Genomic DNA, 20,091 nt, shown 5'->3' with positions numbered 1-20,091 from the left:
AATGCCGCACTTCTCTAGTCAAGTGTTTCTAAGGGTTTTCTCAAAGGAGGCAGGCCCTCTCTTAGGCTGAGAACTCTCTCATCTCGGTCTATAAGGCAAGTTTCCTTGAACTTGTGTGAAAAAAAAAAAAAAGTCAGAATTGTTTTGTACTAACGTCTAACCAAAAACCTATAGTTGCCTTTCAGTATGCCTGTGATCAAAACCCACAAGTGTTTTGGCATCACCTGTAAGCAACAGAAATCACATATCTTATCATATTGTCATTGAGGATGTCTCAAAATATAGTTTACTCTCGACCATTAATGCATAATGTTAGTAGATTTAATTCTATTCCTATTTCACATATTCAAATGACAGAGCTGTTCCTCTTGCGGCTTGTTCTATGCTCAGTAATCTGACACGTGACACTTCAAGTGAGATGCTCTTAATTGCCAGAGTTTTACTCAAATATCTTTGGAGACTCCAGTTGTTTCTACCAAACAGCCTATATTTTCCTTATTAAGTAACTTATACCAATGTTTATTATTTATAATCATGTATCATGAAGAGTCCCATTTTTATAATCATCAAAACGAAAAATAAAAATTGGATGTTCAAATTGATAGGCCTGTTTCTTTGTGAAATGCAACCTCACAGTTAAATGTTACTGATTTATCTAAGCCAAAAGAGCCATTACACTGATATATCTTTAAAAATAAAAATTCACTTCACATTGATGTTTTAAATGAGTTGTACTAATACAGCAATACAAATGGATTTTATTTTTGTGCATTTATAATAATGTTTCAAAATAATAGTTTTCTCTATAATCTGATATACATTATACATTTAAATTTAAGATTTTGAGAAAATAAAGGATAGAATTTTCCAGATTATCTTAGGAGTTCTTTTGTTGTCTCATTTATATCTAAAGAGACAAAAAAAAGTCTGGAATCTCTTCTGTAAGCAGACGCTTTCCTTCTTTTCTCTCTTCCCTCATTTTAGGGCTGAATTGTCCTTTGCCTTCAGAAGCTGCCTCTGCTTCTCCTTACACAGCTGCTCTGTTGTTCAGAGCCAGTTAGCAGTTTTTGCCTCATGCAGTCCTCTCTCTCCAGGGCCTTCCTAAGCTAAGCCACAGTTCTGCTAATTAGAGCTAAGTTTATGGCGCTCCTGTCTGCTAGGTGATTTCCCTATGTTATTTCCCAAAGTCTGAGACCACACAAGCGATTACATCTGAATCCAGTAGCACTACTTCTAAGGACTCTGCTCCCTGTGACTGTAACTGCTGTGTAATATGCTCTACACTCATTTTGGCATCTTTCTACATAGATGCATGTATATTTGTCTTTCTGCTGCTTTGCCCCTAGAGTGCACCAGTAAGTGCAGTTAAGAAATGTTCTTAGCTCTGTCTCCTCCCCCCCCCTTTTCTTTTTGGTCCCTGTATATCGGGATTTGACTCTGGAGAGCAGTCTCCTGAGTTCTGAGGCTGTTTCCTCCTCTCTAAATGAAGGTCAAACTGAATCACATCCCAGGCCTCTTGTGACATCAATATTCCTATTTGAATTCTAAGTTAGAGAGAACTCTTCTCTACAATGCCCCATAACTTCTTTGAGAATTGATCTTTCTTTACATCATTTGCAGTGTCACAGAACTTGCCAGGCTCTAAATCGTTCCCGTGAAGAGTTCACGTTGCGTCTATTGGATCTGGTGCAGTTTTATTTGCCACCTTGATTGATGGCATAAGCTAAACCAACAGTTGCCTGTACTCCTTGATTGAGCTACTTTCCGGAAAAGAAAGAACCCATTTCTGATTGCGTATTTGTTTGTTTTGGGTTTTGTTTGTTTTTGTTCTTTTTAAACCCAACAGAATTTCGACATGTATCTGAAGGACTGGTACAAAATACCTTTTCTTACTTGGTACCCATTCCTAGGCATTAAAAATAAGTGTGATTTCTTACAAACAACCACTTCTTCAGTTCATTCTAGTGTGACCCTTTTGCAATTTGAAAAAAATTGATAAGTTAGACTTCATTGATAATTCATCAAGCAGCACCTGCTTCTAGAGTCGCAAGCAGAATATTTCTGTCTTGGTGATATTGGCAGAAGCTCATTGATATGGTTAATGTCAATACTGTGAATTTTACAGTTCTAGTAATGAAGTCTGTGGCTGTGTCAAACAATGGCTTATTAACTGAACAGCCAGCTACGTAACCCAAATATTTCTGCATAAATATTATCAAACTGAATTTTTTCCTACTCAAAAATTGTACTGTTATTCTTAGCTAAACTCAAATCCTTTAATAACAAGAGAGGAATTCTAATGCTGCTAGTATAAGTTATAAGTCTCAGAGCATGAAGGAGCCTCAAATGTGCAGTGGTTCCAACCGTTTGCATTTATAGCTGAGGGAGCTGAAATCCCAGCAATGTGTAAGTTTGCTCAAGGTCAGACAGGAGAAATGGAGCCTAAATGACACACATGGCTTTAAACCTGAGCGTGTCTGTATTTCGCCTCTGCATACTACAACTGTTGTCATGATTTTCTGTTACCTCTCTTTCTCCTTTTCTTGATCTCTACCTCCCTCTCTTCCTCCTTTTCACTTCATGTGTGTGTGTATGTTTTTGGCTCTTGAGATCAGCAGTTCCTCTTTTTGCCTACTTCTGACTTGTCAAGATATAATTTACTTTAGACCTTCAATTGCATGACTCAGCCATGCAATACTCCCATTACTTTTGTTATTTTTATGGTAAAATATGAATAACATAAAATTTATCATCTTGACCTCCCTTCCCTTTTTTCTCAAAAAGACTTATTTATTATTTATTTGAAAGGCAGAATGACACAGAGAGGAGAAGATACAGAGGGAAGGAGGGAGAGAGAATATATTTCCATCCATCGGTTCATTCCCCAGATGGCCAAAGCAGCAATGTCTGGGTCAGACCAAAGTCAGGAGACAAGAGCTCCATCCTGGTCTTCCACATGAGTACTAGGGGCCCAGTACTTGGGCCATCTTCCATTGCCTCCCAAGGTGAATTAGCAGGAAGTTGGAAGTGAATTAGCCAGTACTCAAGCTGGTACTCCAAATAGGATGCCAATGTCACAGGTGGTGGCTTAACCCATAAATTATTAAACCATTATTATACCAATCATCAACACAGCATAATGACATCTTCAGATGATTGAAAGTCATGAAACTGGTCAAGGACAAGCAACTCCAAATAAGTTAAAATGTCAGTATTGTGTGAGTGTCTTTTCACTACATGCCGGCAAGTGAAAATTATTTCAATTGCCCTTTTGTTTCTGTCCCCTTTCCCTTTGATCACCAACTTAAAGATTGCTTTTGTTTCATAAAGGCTTAACCAATAGATAATGAAAAATCAATTTGGTCATGTGTTTTCATTTGTTAAATTCAAAGTCTTTCACCCATCCAAACCAAATTGAAAGAACTACTCTTTTGGCTAACACTTACACAAATGTGCAAAGTCCATGGCTTTAACTTGACCTGTTGCTAGATATTGGCTTCTTGATAGAACATCTTTCCTGTCCAATCCTGAGCCCCTCTGAATACAGCAATGTCTTTGGGCCCTAAGATTTTCAACCTTAAAGGCCATTTCTGGTTGTGGGCATCAAGTCATTGCCTTACTTCATAGAGAGATTTCTCAGTAGCTGATCATTAACATTCTATGGACAATGTATCCTTATATGCCGTCCCTGAATGAGGGAATGGAAAGGCTCCATTAGAAAAGACTTATGGTGTGGTCATGAAATGGATTCACTTTATGACTTGAAAATAAATAAGTAAAGTGAATAAGTTGCACTCTATAATTCATCAATTTTCATATATAGCCATAATACTATAACACAATAATTACTTTTGGCTTTCAATGTTAAATTATGTGAATCCTTTCATTCATTACAGATAATGAACCAGTAACATAAGTCTGAAGTGATATCTCCCTTACACCACTAATTTACTTTATTTCCTTCCTGACCCATATCAGAGTATGTGTTTTTTTCCTTAGAGGAATTACTTGTGATGATAGTGCCAGAAGTGGGGGATTAAGATATTCAGCTTCTGATGTAAGAATTCCATCTGCTTGGACTCATGATCTAGCATTATATTTCTATGCAGACAGGCAGTTATCCACTGAAACACACCTAGAAAGGCGATATGGAAGATAAGACAGGCACCAGGAAGCTCAAAATTCTAGCAAAGGCACAGACCGAATGTTTTAAAACCTTGTCTCATCCACAGATATCCACAAAGACAGTATCTATAGATCATTTCCAAGGGTATAGTAATAACCATTTGCCATTTTTATATCTTTGGTACAATATTTTTATTAGCTATACTGATGAAAATAGAAAAACAGTTCTCTTTAATGTTACAGACCTTGGCAAATGTAAAGTATTTAAAAAAGGAATAGACTGTCTTGCAAGTGTGAATTCACTGGCTAACTCCAGTGAAAAGACTTTGATGATGTGGCTACAGAGAGGGTGATGAATGACCAACAGGCCAATGAGGCGCGCGCGCGTGTGTGTGTGTGTGTGCATGTGCGTGTAGATAAACATAAATTTCTTATTTCTGAAATATGCTCTTATTTGTACTTTCTCTAATGAGAAAGCTAAAGGAACTAAACTTCAAATATCATTGTCTAAAAAAAAAATTGAGATTCTGAGTTGGGGTTTTATTGTCCATTTTTGAAGTCATCCACTTGCTGGGTCGCCTCCTTCATAAACAACAGGGATGTAGAAAGCATCTTAGCTCAGATGGGGCATATGCACATCACTCCCAGTGCATCCATTCTTCCTTCTTTAGGAAGTAAGACAAGAAACAGCAGATGGTCTGCCTATGCTGAAAGCATACTACTTATTCAAACAAGAGGTATTTTTTCCACTAGAAAATAGATTCCTGAACCAAACAGCTATTTCAGTAATCACTTGCAACACTACAATCTCTGTGGAAGACTGATTGTCTATAGTAAAAGGGCAGGATAACAGAAATGAGGCAGCTTTAACAGTAATACTTATACCATTCACTCATAATATATGCCCCAATAAAGATGTGATATGCTTTGGGATCAAGAGGCCAAAGAGACACATCTTTGTGATTTTGCTTTGTCATCTGCAATCCTAGTATAAATTAGGTGACAAAGTACAAGAGTCAAAAGCAATTTATTTACAACTTATATTCAAAACTTCAGTATTGTTGTGTTCATTTATTTATTTATTTATTATTTTTTTTGACAGGCAGAGTGGACAGTAAGAGAGAGAGAGAGAGACAGAGAGAAAGGTCTTCCTTTGCCGTTGGGTCACCCCTCAATGGCTGCTCCAGCAGCACGCTGCAGCCAGCCGGCGCACAACACCGATCTGAAGCCAGGAGCCAGGTGCTTCTCCTGGTCTCCCGTGTGGGTGCAGGGCCCAAGGACTTGGGCCATCCTCCACTGCACTCCCGGGCCAGAGCAGAGAGCTGGCCTGGAAGAGGGGCAACCGGGACAGAATCCGGCGCCCCGACCGGGACTAGAACCCTTTGTGCCAGCGCCGCAGGCGGAGGATTAGCCTAGTGAGCCGTGGCACCAGCTAATGTCCATCTTTTTTAATCTTCACAGCTCAGGTTATCCATGAGTCTCTATTCAGGGATTTGGAAATAACAGACTCAATAAAAAATTATGTTAATTGCAAGACCAACAGGTGACCTACACAGAAGTTGCTTTGAGCTTGCTAGGAAGACAGCCTTCCCAGCATTCAGAGAGAAGAGAAGTAACTTTGACCCTGGATGGTATTTTGGAGAAAATATTTCAGTCTGCTCATATGCTGTGAATTAACTTTCCTGCTAGAATTCCCAAGTAATCACTGGGACAGAGTTGGTGTTTGGCACCACTAGTAGAAATCTCCCAGGACCACAGGTTCTGGCCTAAAGTTACCTGTATGTATTCTTCAGGAGTTCAAAGGTAGTCCTTCGAGCAAATATTTATAGAGCTTTTTTTTTTTATAAGAATCACTGATGCTGTAATTAAAAACAACATTTAATCTTTAAAAATGACTTAGTGAAGGCCTGTGCTGCAGCTCAATAGGCTAATCCTCCACCTGCGGCGCCGGCACCCCAGGTTCTAGTCCTGGTCGGGGCGCCGGATTCTGTCCCGGTTGCCCCTCTTCCAGGCCAGCTCTCTGCTGTGGCCAGGGAGTGCAGAGGAGGATGGCCCAAGTGCTTGGGCCCTGCACTCCATGGGAGACCAGGAGAAGCACCTGGCTCCTGCCATCGGATCAGCGCAGTGTGCCGGCCGCGGCAGCCATTAGAGAGTGAACCAACGGCAAAGGAAGACCTTTCTCTCTGTCTCTCACTGTCTACTCTGCCTGTCAAAAAAAATGACTTAGTGGATTATTAAATGAGTGAATATATAATAAAATAATCAGTACTGCTTGTGAGGCATCTGATAGGAGAGTTTGTTTCTTTGGAGAGGTCCATTGTACATGCATAGCAAAAATACATACAGGACGGAAGATTTTTCCAACTTCTCTTGAAAGTTCTCTACTAACTTGATCACTAATAGGACCTGTCAGTCAAGTATAGTCAAATATATGTATATATACATATATATTTAATTTGTTTCATTTGTAAGAAATTAATTTTAAAAACGAAAAATTATTGCATTGACTTTTTAGCAGTGGTGTTGATCTACTGTGGACAGATGAACCACTCTAGGGGAGATTTAATATCCATTATAAGTGGCATTATACAATATTAGTTTTTCTAGGATATATTAGCCTTTTAGAGATAAATGACCGTACCACGAAATATAATAAAAATTCTAAGTGAAATCCCTTCCCCTGTCCACCTATCAAGTTTCCTCTGCATGAGACATCTATTCGTCCCTGAAGGCTTCCAGGAGGCACAGGAAGGCACTGTGGTCACCTAGGCCTGGTGTAGTAAATAAACTTTCTTAATTATGACTACAATCCAATGGCAAAATCCTAACTCAATAACACAAACACCAGATGTTTTGCTTCATTGATATAGAAACTATGTGTCCTTTCACGTTTGTCTCTGGAATCTAGGATGTTAGAAGCCAACAAATTCCACTTCATGTAAAATATATATTTTTAAATTCAGGGAAGGAGTTCTAAACTGGCTTTATCAGCTCTTTGATATGATATAAATCAACACTTGCCTACCTTTTTTGTTATTGGTGTTGTTATAGCCTCATTCATTGATTTAGAAAATATTGCTCACTGGCACTCTTCCAGGCACTGTGACAGATGCGCTCCATGAGAAGTAAAGGAGACGTAAGTGATCCTCTGAACTCACAGAGCTTGTAGTGATTTGGGGAGACCCATGGGAGGCACCAAAACAAAACAACTTGTCTATCCAGAAGGAGCCCATTGTGCATGCATGAGAAAAACACATATAATGTGATTGTTTTCAAATTTTTATTTATAATCATATACTAATTTCATAATTAGTATGGTCTACCAGTGGGTTATAGCATATAGCTTTTGAAAGTCACTGTGGTGACTAATATAGCATCTTCTTATCATTGGGATCTTAGCAATCACCATTCAGAGCGTCTCCCAACAGACTCCATCTGCAAGGACTCTGTAGATAAGTATGACTTAAGTGAATTCATACTCTATGTACGTCAGAGTTCTTTGAATCTCACATTTTTTTTTTTTTTTTTTTGACAGGCAGAGTGGATAGTGAGAGAGAGAGAGAAAGGTCTTCCTTTGCCGTTGGTTCACCCTCTAATGGCCGCCGCGGCTGGCGCACCGCACTGATCCGATGGCAGGAGCCAGGTGCTTCTCCTGGTCTCCCATGGGGTGCAGGACCCAAGCACCTGGGCCATCCTCCACTGCACTCCCGGGCCACAGCAGAGAGCTGGCCTGGAAGAGGGGCAACCGGGACAGAATCCGGTGCCCTGACCGGGACTAGAACCCGGTATGCTGGCGCCACTAGGCGGAGGATTAGCCTAGTGAGCCGCAGCACCGGCCTCACATCTTCTTCTTAGGGAACTTATATGAGGAAGCTAAGACATGGATGACCATGGTAAATGCTCAATAACATGTGTTGCATGAATAAATGAGTGAATAGCATCGGGTAAAGAGAGGTCTGTGTTATAAGGCAGGTGAGGTAGTTGTTAGGAGGAATCACCAAGACTGACGGCAACTCCTACAAACCTCACGGACACTCCATTGGAGGTAGTTGACTTTGAGCTTGATTGTAAAGTAAGGCAATGGCTGTGGCATCTGGAAATTCACTTTCACAACTGCTTGGAATGTGCTTCCAGTGAATGATTTGTCAGTCTGACAGAAGTGAGTGAATAGAAACTACTGGAAATTTTCCGGCATGATGGAGCACTGGGTTTGAATTACAACCCTCTGATACTTACACCACAGGAATGTTAAAATTATTATATAAGATCATGTAGGTAAAACACATGATTATAAAATTCCACCCAAACTGAATCTATTATGAATCTTCAGTACAATTCCCATGGGTTGAAAGTTTACAAATAAAACCAGAGTTCATTTTGGAGGATATCTGATGATATCCCAGATCTACTTCCAGGTTTTATAAAATCATGCATTTTTAAAACTGACATATATATATATATATTATATATATAAAGCGGTTTTCCCAAAATGAACCAATAACTTTTCAAAGATCAGAAAATTCATTTTCTCCAAGGAGACTGAGGCAAATCTGACCATCTAGGGCTGCTCTCCAAGATAATCAGCTTATTTAATGTTTCCTCAGAGAGAGTGTCAGGTATCACAGCATAGACTCTTCCCCGTGGATCCTCTTATTCTGTCAGAATAAAGTGATGGATGCAATAAGTCCCAGTGATGCTTGTGTTTGGTTTTGTTTTAGATTTTATTTTCATTTTATTTGAAAGGGAGAGAGAGCAATACTGATCTTTTATTCACCACTTCACTCCCCAAAAGCCTACAACAGCCGAGGCTAGATCTTTGGCTCCTAGCCAAAGCTGGGAACCCAGAATTCAATCCAGGTCTCCCACATGGGTGGCAGGGACCTTATTACCAGTTGACCTCTAGGGTGTGCATTAGCAGGAAGCAGGATAAGAAGTGGAGCGAGGACTGCACCACTCTCACGTGTTGAGCTAACTACAGTGCGACATGCCTGTCCAGATGTTTGTGGGTTTTTTTTTTTTTTAAGATTTATTTATTTATTTGAAAGAGTTACCAAGAGAGGTAGAAACACACACACACACACACACACACACACACACACAGAGGTGTCTTCCATTCGTTGATTTACTCCCCAAATGGCCACAAAGGCCAGAGCTAAGGTGACCCAAAGACAAAAGCTAGGAGCTTCTTCTGGGTCTGCAACACGGGTTCAAGGATCCAAGGACTTGAGCCATCTTCCACCGCTTTCCCAGGCACATTGGCAGGGAGCTGGATCGGAAGTGGAGCAGCTAGGACTTGAACCGACGCCTATATAGGATGGCCAGTCCCTGGATGCCTCTTTGTAGTCCAGTGTTGTTTACTGCCTTTCAGCAGCACCTTTGCCACTGCCCTGCTTCATCAGATGTGGTCCTGTAACCCAACCATCGATGGCCCAGCAGATAAAAAAGAAAAGGTGATCCAGGATCTCTTCTCTGAATCATGAAATTCTTTGCTCACAAGCCATCAGTATGATATGCCTGTCCTCCATAATTAATGGAAATTGAACTCATTTTCAGCCTTATCTCCGTCCTCTTGGAATATCTGACTCTTCAATAATGAGAAGACAGAGTTATGGTTCATTTACTGACTTGACTTTAATATTTGTGAGAGCATTGCAAACATTTATAGAGCAGCAGTCTTTCTTTTCATAGGAAACAAAAGTCTGCTAAAAGGCTGTCTCATTTCCCCTGTGATTAGTTGAATGCAGAAACGGTGTGATCAGAATGAAGGACTGCCCTTCTCCAGGACTGCGCTTAGATTTCTGAACGCCCATAGCACCCCCAAGTGGCAGCATCGGGCTCTGAGTAACTCTCAGTGTGCCCCAAACCAGCACTTCCACAACTCTTTATTTTGTCTTGTCGTGCTTTGTTTTTTCTGTTGTTGTTGTGTTGCTTTTGTTTTTGCAGTTGGTTCATCAGAAGGTTATTCACATAAAAAGCTGTAAGCTAATTGATCTTCCGAGTTGCTTTGCAATGGCTTGGATGCTGTCACAGCTGATGCTGCTGTGTGGTGTGGGTTGGGAAGAGAAGCAATAAGAAGTGAGAACATAAGAGAAATCTGAGATGATGAGAAATGTATGTGTCCACTTGTTTTATGCAGTTTTCTTTGCCTAGATCAATGAAAAGAACAAACAGCACACAGGGTCCAAAAATCAAAACAGGCTGAAAGATAAGGATAAACACTTACGACACTGTGTTTCTGGCTTCCTTTTTCTAACACCCAGTTAGAAACAGACGGTGTATGTTGATCCAGCCTGATGGCCAGCCCCTGCTCTTAGAGAACAGAGTCAATGAGCTGCTATGACACCGGCTTTTAGAGACCACTACCTCTACCGGCTGGATTAAGACTCACGGAGGCCCTCGACACTCATCCCATCATGTGGTGTCTCCCATAGGCAAATACAAAATGAAATTAATTTTGTGAAATAACAGAAACATACGCATCGCAGAAAATAGGTTTCTGCTATGAAAATCTGAGTGCGAATTCTGTATCTGTTCTTCGGGACTGGGCTATTTTTTCTTTTCTTTTTATCCTTATTTGATTACAAGTGCCTCGGAGGCAAGCTTGGCCTGCCTGCTACACATCCTCATGTCGTTCCTCCCTGCTGCGTGCTGGCACAGCATTTCAAACCTGTTCTCTTTTGACTCACTCTGCGTTGGTGGGGTGCATTGCAAACTGGCTCTTCTGATGCCAAGACCTGGTTTGCCTCTTGGGAGTCTCCTGAGGGCAGCGGGGTTGCGTATTTGAAAGTACTAAAGTACAGAGTGCTAATAAACTAAGCGTCTGGTTTTTAAATGAATATGGTAAAGCCATCACTCTCCTCTCTCCCTTCTGCCTGCGTATCTGAGATACAATTAAAGTGGCTGTTTTTCATCATGGGACAAGCAGGCTACCTTTGCAGCAAATCAGTAGCTACCTGTGAACGTTAAGGCCTGAAGTTTTGGGAGGTCCCTCCTCTTTTATTGGAGGACTTAATAAAATGCAGATATGATCAGTGGATAATGTTGGGCCAGTACCCACCTCCTCTTTGCTGTTAAAGCACCCTTGATGAGTACACCTCCTGAGACTGTGATGTAACTCTGTAACTTATGGGAAGCCGTATGTTTTGTCTTAGAATACTCATAATTTCTGAATTCCTTCCAATAACATATTTGGATCTGAAAACTTTCTGTTTCTTGAGCAAATTGCCTATTCAAGAAGACACTTACCTTATGTATTTGAACATCTTCGTTGGGGGACTCAGCATCCATTGAGATCACAAGCAGCTATTTACAACTCATTTTACTTGAACTTGAGGTTGTGGTTGGTACCCAAGCCCTGGGACGGAGGAGAGAGCCGAAGAATCCTGAAAGGCAGTTGTCCATGTACCCTTATCTTGCTTTGTCATTTACCCTGATATGCCTAAGAAATTCTTTAGTACTTTAGAAAGTATTAATTTATTCACCTTTCTCCATGAATATCGGAAAGGTCCTGTATGAATGGTGCACTTTGGGCGTTGTCAGGTTATAAAGAGGTGCAATGGTGGTGATTTTGGGTGCATGGCAAGAGGACTGAGATAAAGGGGCCCATCAAGGACTCAAAGCACAATCCAAGGAACAAATGGAATCCACCTCATCCTATTGCAGCAGGGAGTCAATTTTCTTATTGCTGTGAGTGAGAAAAAAAAGCTGTTTAAATCACAGGCTTATATGACTAATGGATTTATTTAGCCAACAGGCAATTTCTGTTTACCTGTCAAGCAAAATATAAATATAAGTAATTGTGAGGAGAATTACTTTTCTGAATTCCAAATTACTATGATTTGAAATGCAATTAGTGGTATAGACAAACCTATTTTCCCCCTTTATGAGAAGGAAATTGTTCAGAAACGGGTAGAGAAGAGCTGATAGAGTTACAGTCCACAGTGAATTGCATTACCCAGAAGAAGCAAATGCAAGGCTTCATTTCAGTTTTATTGCTCCTAATGTAATCTGTTTTCATTAATGGGAGCCTGCTGCTTCTCCTACTGACACACCCACGTATGTGCATGAATCAGGGTTTTGCATTGGTATCTATTGTTATTTGCTCATAAGGATGTGAAGACACATAGCATTCAGACTCGACTTGCAGGTTTACTTTTCCAAGCTTAGGTCTTATACTCTGTGTTTAAGATCTTCTGTGTGTACATTGATATTTGCCTATAAATATTAAACGTGCACAGCTGGGTCAGAGAAGATGTTAAACTTCGAGAAAAACCATTAAGTCACCTAATGTAGCATCCTCCCATTTCAAAACTTGCAAGTATTTTCCATGGACATGTGAATGAAATAGTAAGTGACACTGAAAGAAAATAAATTTTATCATGACCATTTTAACATGCTTCCAAGGAGCAGATTCAGGAAAATTAAGTTCATAAAAATCAGTTTTCAACTTAAATATGTTTATGAATTTCATTGATTTTTAAATTAAGACTTTTTTGGGGGGCATTAAATAAGCAGTGAGTCCAGATCAGAGACATTGAAGATTTCTTGTAATGAAATCAATTTGAAAGTGTAAGGCTTTTGTCACCTTAAAGTTCTATAGAACACCTCTGCCCAATGCATGTATTCTGGCAAGATGAGAGAGGCTCTTTGCTAAGGGACAAAATCAAAGCATCTCTAAGATGTAGTCTTGGCATCTTACTTTTGACCATACCTCTGCTTTTACTTTAACAATGCCCTTTTGGACGCCACCTGAAATGAGCCTTGACCATCAAACCAGGGGTAAAACAGCCATCCGAAAATGCCCTGCAAAGACCAACCTAACTCCATTCTATTTTGAGCTTGAATGAATCCTTAAGATAACTCCTTTGAATGAGAAACGGATTTTATATTCTTGAAAAAGCTTTACCCTTAGAAGCAGCCTTGTTAAATACTCTGAGTAAGCCGTTTTCCGAGAATAAGCAGACATTTAGGGAATCTTTCGGGTCACCTTGGTGTCATGTAGACAATTTTTCTAGCACGTTATTCCTGTGCAGCAGTTTTCAAACTTGAGCATGCATCAGAATCATCTGGAAGTCTTGCTAAACTCCAGATTGCCCAGCCCCAGTCTTGGGTTTCCATTTCAGTAGAGCTTAGATGGAACCCCAGAATTTGCATTTCTAACAAGTCCCTACCTAGATGATGCTGATGCTGCTGGTCCAAACACAACTCTTTGAAAGTCATTGCTTCAGTTCATTTTACTTGGTGCTCTCATAATAATAATAATCATCATCATCATCATCCACGAATTTATTATGAATATGTTTGTGATCTGGTGATTGCTAATTGTCTTTCCATAATAAAACTAGCAGTGTTGCAAATGTACAACAATGAACACGATACTGAAAAGCCGGTATCTATTCACAAAGGGAAAGCATTATTGAGCTTTATTTATATATAGCACCGGCTTCATTCACTTCAAGATGTGTTGACTATAATCTACAGGAAAGCAAGTTCATGGTACACTGTAGACATTCTGATACTCACTGAATAGGTGAAATTTCTTATAATAAGCATTGATATTAGCTATATCATTTTTCATGCATGGGTTTAGTTTTCATTCTCATGAGCTAATGACACTAGTTTCCTGGGTAATTATCTCCATTGCAAAGACTTACCCAACAAGCATTTATTCTAAGACCTTCATTTCCTCAGTTCAATTGTAATTTAGCTGGTCTACTCTGGGCTCAAGTTCTGCTTCCTGCTTCCCAAAAGCTCAATTTAGCCTCAGGCTACAGGCCGGTTCAGTCAGTTCCAAGTGTGCTCCCTCAAAGGCCAGGCCAAAACAGCAGCAGGTAAGTGAGGCATATTCTGATGTGGTGCGTCACCAGAGTACAGAGGTCAGCCAGGCTCTACAGGTGCCTGCAAAGTCTCTGACTGTATTATGTCCATTTATGTTCCATTGGCCAAAGTAAATCACAAGGTAGACCAGTCAGTGGGTCAGGTTAGAACACTTCCCTACCAACGTTATGGGATCAGTGAATATTTGCTGAGCAATATTCAATTGTCACAGTTTTGAATGTAAATAAAATAATTGCTTACCTCAAAAATGAATCCTCAGGACTTGGAAACCCTGGCTTGGAGATGTAGCGGAGTGTATTATACCCCTGGCAGAGGAAGCTGCTACTCAGAATGCCCCACTGCATATTAAAGAGCTGGTTTGTTATCTTTGTGCTTGTGCCATGCACCAGAGCCAATGTTTGCTTATCTCCTTTGCATTCAAATCTTGCTTATTTGCTAATTATCATTGATGCTGTTCCAGATAATGCCTTAACTCAAAGGATCTGCCTTAATTTGGACAATATTTGACTTGGGGCCAGACAGTGAAGGAACTGGTTTTTAAGAGACGTTCTCAAATCCAGCCAGGTGGATGTCCACCAAGCAGGCTCTCTCATTCTTGCCTGCCTCCAGGGTGGCTCCTGGTCCTAACTCTTAGGCATCGCATCACTATTTGCTGTTTAAAGGAAAACTTCACTGTTCTCTCCTGCCGACATCACAGCCGTTGCCTTGTTGGCAAAAGAAATGCAGGAATACACTGAGGGTAGATGGTTCTTGCACCTGGAGGCCAGTTTGCAGGGCTTCTTTTACTTCCTTCTGCTATTTCTGGTAGATTAGCCTTCTTTTCTAGGGTGAATTAAGTCAGGCTCACATGCAATCTTTCCCAAATCTTATTTCTGATGTACAATCTGGGACTACACCATATTCTCTTTCTTTGTAATTGCAGTAACTTTCATTGAGATGAGGTTTTGCCATTTTCTGTAATTGTTTCCTGTGGCCTGCTTGTGAGCACTGATTTTCATGGCAAGATTCAATGCATTGATGTTATCTGTGCTTCTTGCTGCCTGGAGAAGACCCTGCATTTGACCAGCCTTATTTCTACCCCACTGTTGTATTGCTTTGAAGTGAAAGCCTACAAATCCCCCCATGTGATGTGGAGGCAAGCACCCCCACGGGATGGGCTGAGCCCTGCGCTACTCAGCCTGCGTCACATGTAGTTCTGCAGTTGGCCATACCTCAACCAGGCAGGGCTTGGTCCTTCAAAATGCTTGCCAGTGGTCACCAGAGAGAACAGATAAAAGCTTTCTCTTCTTCCAGCCATTGCCTCTGTTAAATAAAAAATTAAAGTACTGAAAGTGCAGAGGCTCATTAATGTCACTTGAACATTTAAGGGAAACCTATTTAGCTTAATTCACTAGACCCAGGGAAGTGCATGGTTTGAAAAGGGCAAGGAACTCTAGGGGCCTTGCAGAACAGAAGTCATCTCCCTTTTAATCTAATCATGCTAGATCTATGAATTAAGACATTTGAAAGAATGACATGGTTTGGTTCAAACGATCACCAGGGACAAACAGAAGCAGCATATTCTCTTCTATATTCAATGGTCTAAAAATCCTAAGAGCCTTGTGGAAGCTATTGTTGTATAAATAGAAAATGTGAAAAGACAGAGGTTTGTGCTTCCTCTCGGATGAGAGGTGATTATTGGGATAATTTCCACAGCAATATTGCAAGTAAAAGGCAAGATTTCATATGTATTCAGAGAGCAGCAAGGGATTTTTAGAGGGAAAAACATACATAAGCCTACTGATACTGATCTAGAGAAATGGCAGGAATGAGAAAGCAAAGAAAAGATGGTAGAAAGTGGGAGAAAAGAGGGAGGATATTATGATTGAAAGTAGAGCAGAGAGGTGAGGGATGCAAGAGAGAAGCCAAGGGAAGGAGAGGAGGCTGTGACCTCCAAGCTCTCCCTAGGATCAAGAACAACACACTTGATGAGATGGACATCAGCCACTTAGTTGAATCGATGGTTGCCTAACTTCCCTGGTATAAACTCTACCACTTATGTTGATTTTCCTTTTGGGTTGGTGACAGTGATGCTGGGGGAAATCCACTATAGACGTACCACGAACTGTATGTAGAAACCAGGGAGTTGCACAATAGCGGTACTAAAATGCATGAAAAGTACTACTGGGAGATTCAAAGTCAACTTCATTGATTTTAGAGAAAGCCTTTTTGGATTAAGTTAAAATGAATGTTTTTCTTTAAAGATATTAAAGTATCAAGTTGAAAATCTGAAAATTAACTCAATTCATACATTCATTCTGTGTTATTTTGAAAGCCCAGAATAGCAATTCTATTTTGTAGCATGTGTGTGTGTGCCTGTGCACACTAGCCATTTCCTTTGTAAAAGTTTGTAAATAGGGCATATTACTCAGTCCAATTGTATTTTTATTTTTAAGTGATTATTTATTTTCATCTATGTGAGGGACAGAGAGAGAAAGAGAGAGAGAGGGGGAGAGAGGGAAGGAGGGAGAGACAAAAATCTTCCATCTGCTGGTTCTTTCCCAAAATGGTCTCAAAGGCCAGGGCTTGGCCAGGCTGAAGCTAGAAGCAAGGAACTCATTCTGGGTCTCCCACATGGGAGGCAGGACTTAAGCACTTGAGCCATGTTCTTCTTCCCAAGATGCAGTAGCAGGAAGCTGTATTAGAAGCAAGTAACTAGGGGGCCGGCGCTGTGGCTCACTTGGTTAATCCTCCACCTGCGATGCCAGCATCCCATATGGGCACCAGGTTCTAGTCCCCATTGCTCCTCTTCCTATCCAGCTCTCTGCTGTGGCCCAGGAGGGCTGTGGAGGATGGCCCAAGTACTTGGGCCCCTGCACCTGCATGGGAGACCAGGAAGAAGCACCTGGCTCCTGGCTTTGGATCAGCGCAGTGCCAGCCATAGCGGCCATTTGGGGAGTGAACCAATGGAAGGAAGACCTTTCTCTCTCTCTCTCTCTCTCTCTCTCTCTTTCTCACTCACTGTCTATAACTCTACCTGTCAAATAAATTAAAAAAAAAAAATTAAGAAGCTAGTAACTGGAACTCAAACTGGCATTCTGATATGGAATGCTGGCATTACAAGTGGCAGCTAAACCAGCTGTACCATGATACCCACCCTCCTAGTCTACAGTTACTAGACATCTTGTAAATACAAACTCAAAAATTTAGGAGACAGTTGAGATTAGGTCTTGTGTCTATGTCTTTTCTCAAGCTACCCATACATTTATTTCCCCCATTCATATTAGTTTATGGTAATAATACTAAAAATATTTTGGTGATCACTGTTTTATGGAAGAACTTCCTTAAGAACATGGTAAGTTGGTCAATTCATTTCTCCAGATAGCGTTAGAAAAATAAGAAACGTCGTAACATTAACATAGAGTTAATGTGTGAATTGAGTCTCTTTTTTAAAAATTTATTTATTTATTCGAAAGTCAGAGTTATAGAGAAAGAGAGAGGGAGAGACAGAGAGGTCTTCCATCTGCTGGTTCACTTCCCAAATGGCTGCAACGGCCAGGGCTGGGCCAGGTCAAACCCAGGAGCCAGGAGCTTTTCCCAGGTTTTCCATGTGGGTACAGAGGCCCAAGCAATTGGGCCATCTTCCACTGTTTTTCCTAGGCCATTAGCAGGGAGCTTGGTCAGAAGTGGAGCAGCCAGGACACAAACCAGTGCTCATATGGGATGCCAGTGTCACAGGAGGCGACTTTACCAACTATGCCACAGTCGGCCCCTGAAGCATTTTTAAGGAATTAAAATCTTGATGTAAAATAACACATGAAGTAATTAAAAAAATATTTCCCCCCATACTTACCCAATAAGTACAATGGGAGCATTTTCATAGCAGTTAAGGTGCTTCCATACCATATAAGAGTGCACAGGAGTGCCTGAGTTTGAGTCCTTGGTTTGCTGTTAACTGCAGATTCCTGTTGGTGCAGTCCTGGGAGGTAGCAGGAGATGGCTCCAGCAGTGGGTCTCTGCCACCTGTGTGAAGAATTCAGCTCAGTTGCTGGCACCTGGCTTCACTTCAGTCTGGTCCAGCTGTGGCCACTGTAGGCATAGGGGGGTGGTTGGCAGAATATGGAGTTTCTCTCTCTCTCTCTCTTTTTCTCCTGTCTCTCTGCTTTTGTAATATAATTAACTAAATATAAGTAAAGATGAAAAACCTGCTCCAAAGTATATTTAAGATGTTCAAGGACAACTTGAGCTGAGGGAGAAACCCTCTATCTGTGTTCAGAGACACATTGATAGTTTTGTTACTCTTCAGAGTCTCTTTTTTTTTTAAAAGAATTATTTTATTTATTTGAAAGACAGAGTTATACAGAGAGGAAGAGCCAGAGAGAGAGAGGTCTTCCATTCTGCTGGTTCACTCTCCAGATGACCGCAATGGCCAGAGATAAGCTGATCTGAAGCCAGGAGCCAGGAAGTTCTTCCAGGTCTCCTATGTAGGTGCAGGGGCCCAAGGACTTGGGCCATCTTACACTGCTTTCCCAGGTCATAGCAGAGAGCTGGATCAGAAGATGAGCAGCTGAGACTCGAACTAGTGCCCATATGGGATGCCGGCACTGCAGGCTGGGGCTTTAACCAGCTGGGCCACAGCACCGGCCCCACCCCAGAGTCCCTTTTTCTTTATGGTTCTTTTCTTGGCAGGGGCAGGAGAAGATGGGACAGGTTCTTGAAACAGTTATTAGAGGGCAAGAATTGAATTATGTATCATAAGCATAAAATGCCATAGGTTGTCATTCTGTAAGATTGTATCACTGCACTCATTCTAGAACAGTAACCTGCTGATTAGTATTTGGCATTTGGACTGCAGAGTCTTCACAGTCGCTGAAGATACAGCTACAATTTGTGCATCAATGTTTAGGGCACAGTCAAATGTGTGTGTATAAGCATGCATGCCATACTGGCACATGGCATCGAAGGCATTCTTTAAAATGTTCCTAGGAACAGTGTCTTCAACGTACAAGATGAAAGAAAGCCAGATTCTTACTTTCTTAAATGAGTAATTTTAATTTGAGAGGCAGAGAGAGAAAGAGAGACACACAGAGATGTATCCTATCTGCTGCTGGGTCACTCTCCAAGTGTTCACCACAGCTAAGGCTGGGCCAGGCTGAAGCCAGACGCCAGGAACTCGAACCAGGTCTCCCATGTGCACGGCAGGAACCCAAGCACTTGAGCCATCCATCCACCTGCTTCCTCCCAGGGTCCGTACCAGCAGGAAACTGGAATCAGAAGTGGAGCCAGGACACAAACCCAGGCATTCTAAGCAGCATCTTGATTGCTGTGGCAAACACCTGCCCCCTCATTCTAAGTCAGTCCCAAGGTCCTCAGACTAAGTTGGCCTGAGCTACACACCTGCTCCTGTGTTGTCGCCTCGCTCTTCCACGTATTCTGTCTTCACACCTGCCTCTGGACAGCTATTGTTCTTCCTTGGTCATCTGCCTCCCTCTTCTTCCCCTGTTGAATTTTTAGATTTGCTTCTTCCAGCCCACATTTCTACTTCGAATATTTCTGTGTTTCTGGGTTTTCTAGTTTTGTTTCATTTTTTAAATCACTTAAAATAGAAATCACTTATCATGTTTTCTGAATACTTTAATTAGTGTTATTAACTTTGACCAAATTATAATTTGAATACCACTTGCAAGCTCTCCTGAGAATGTAGGGTTTAAAAAAAACCAGTATTTGAAAGATAGTGAGAGAGACACACAAAGAGGGGCAGACAACCCAAAATCTCCCCATCTATGGGTCCATTCCCCGAAATGCCTGTAATGGCTGGGACAGGGGCAGTCAGGTGGACCATGTGGGTAATAGGGACCCAACTCCTTGAGCCATCACCTGTTACCTCCAAGGATCCACATAAGCAGGAAGTTGGCATCAGGAGGGAAGGTGGGACTCAATCCTGGCTGTTGTGGGCATCTGGGGAGTGAACCAGGCGATGGGAGATACCTCTCTCACTCCCCAGACCCCGCCCAGATTCTCTGCCTCTCAAATAAATAAAAGAATAAAAAAAATTGAAATCTCTGAGGGGCACAGGTGCTTCTTCTTTGATTCTGATTGTGAATACCCTCCCAAGTTTGAAGTACCATGTGTGCTTTGTAAGCTATTCTG

At 41.3% G+C, this 20,091-nt stretch overlaps 1 protein-coding gene and 1 long non-coding RNA gene across 4 annotated transcripts in view; one reads left to right on the top strand and one right to left on the bottom strand.

Moving 5' to 3' along the window:
* The window catches only part of DPP6 (dipeptidyl peptidase like 6), a 1,252,024-nt gene that overhangs the window by 320,281 nt on the left and 911,652 nt on the right, over positions 1 to 20,091 (top strand). The window lies entirely within an intron of this gene.
* Positions 7,637 to 12,611, bottom strand: LOC138850489 (uncharacterized). Its single transcript, XR_011390300.1, has 3 exons — positions 11,607 to 12,611; positions 11,371 to 11,507; positions 7,637 to 10,271 (listed from the first exon to the last, which is right to left on the bottom strand). It is a non-coding gene; the product is annotated as an uncharacterized lncRNA (long non-coding RNA).

Source organism: Oryctolagus cuniculus, chromosome 7 (genome assembly GCF_964237555.1).
Source record: "Oryctolagus cuniculus chromosome 7, mOryCun1.1, whole genome shotgun sequence".
Taxonomy (NCBI): Eukaryota; Metazoa; Chordata; class Mammalia; order Lagomorpha; family Leporidae; genus Oryctolagus; species Oryctolagus cuniculus.
The sequence above is the reverse complement of the archived record's forward strand: the minus strand, read 5'-3'. Positions and strand labels throughout refer to the sequence as shown.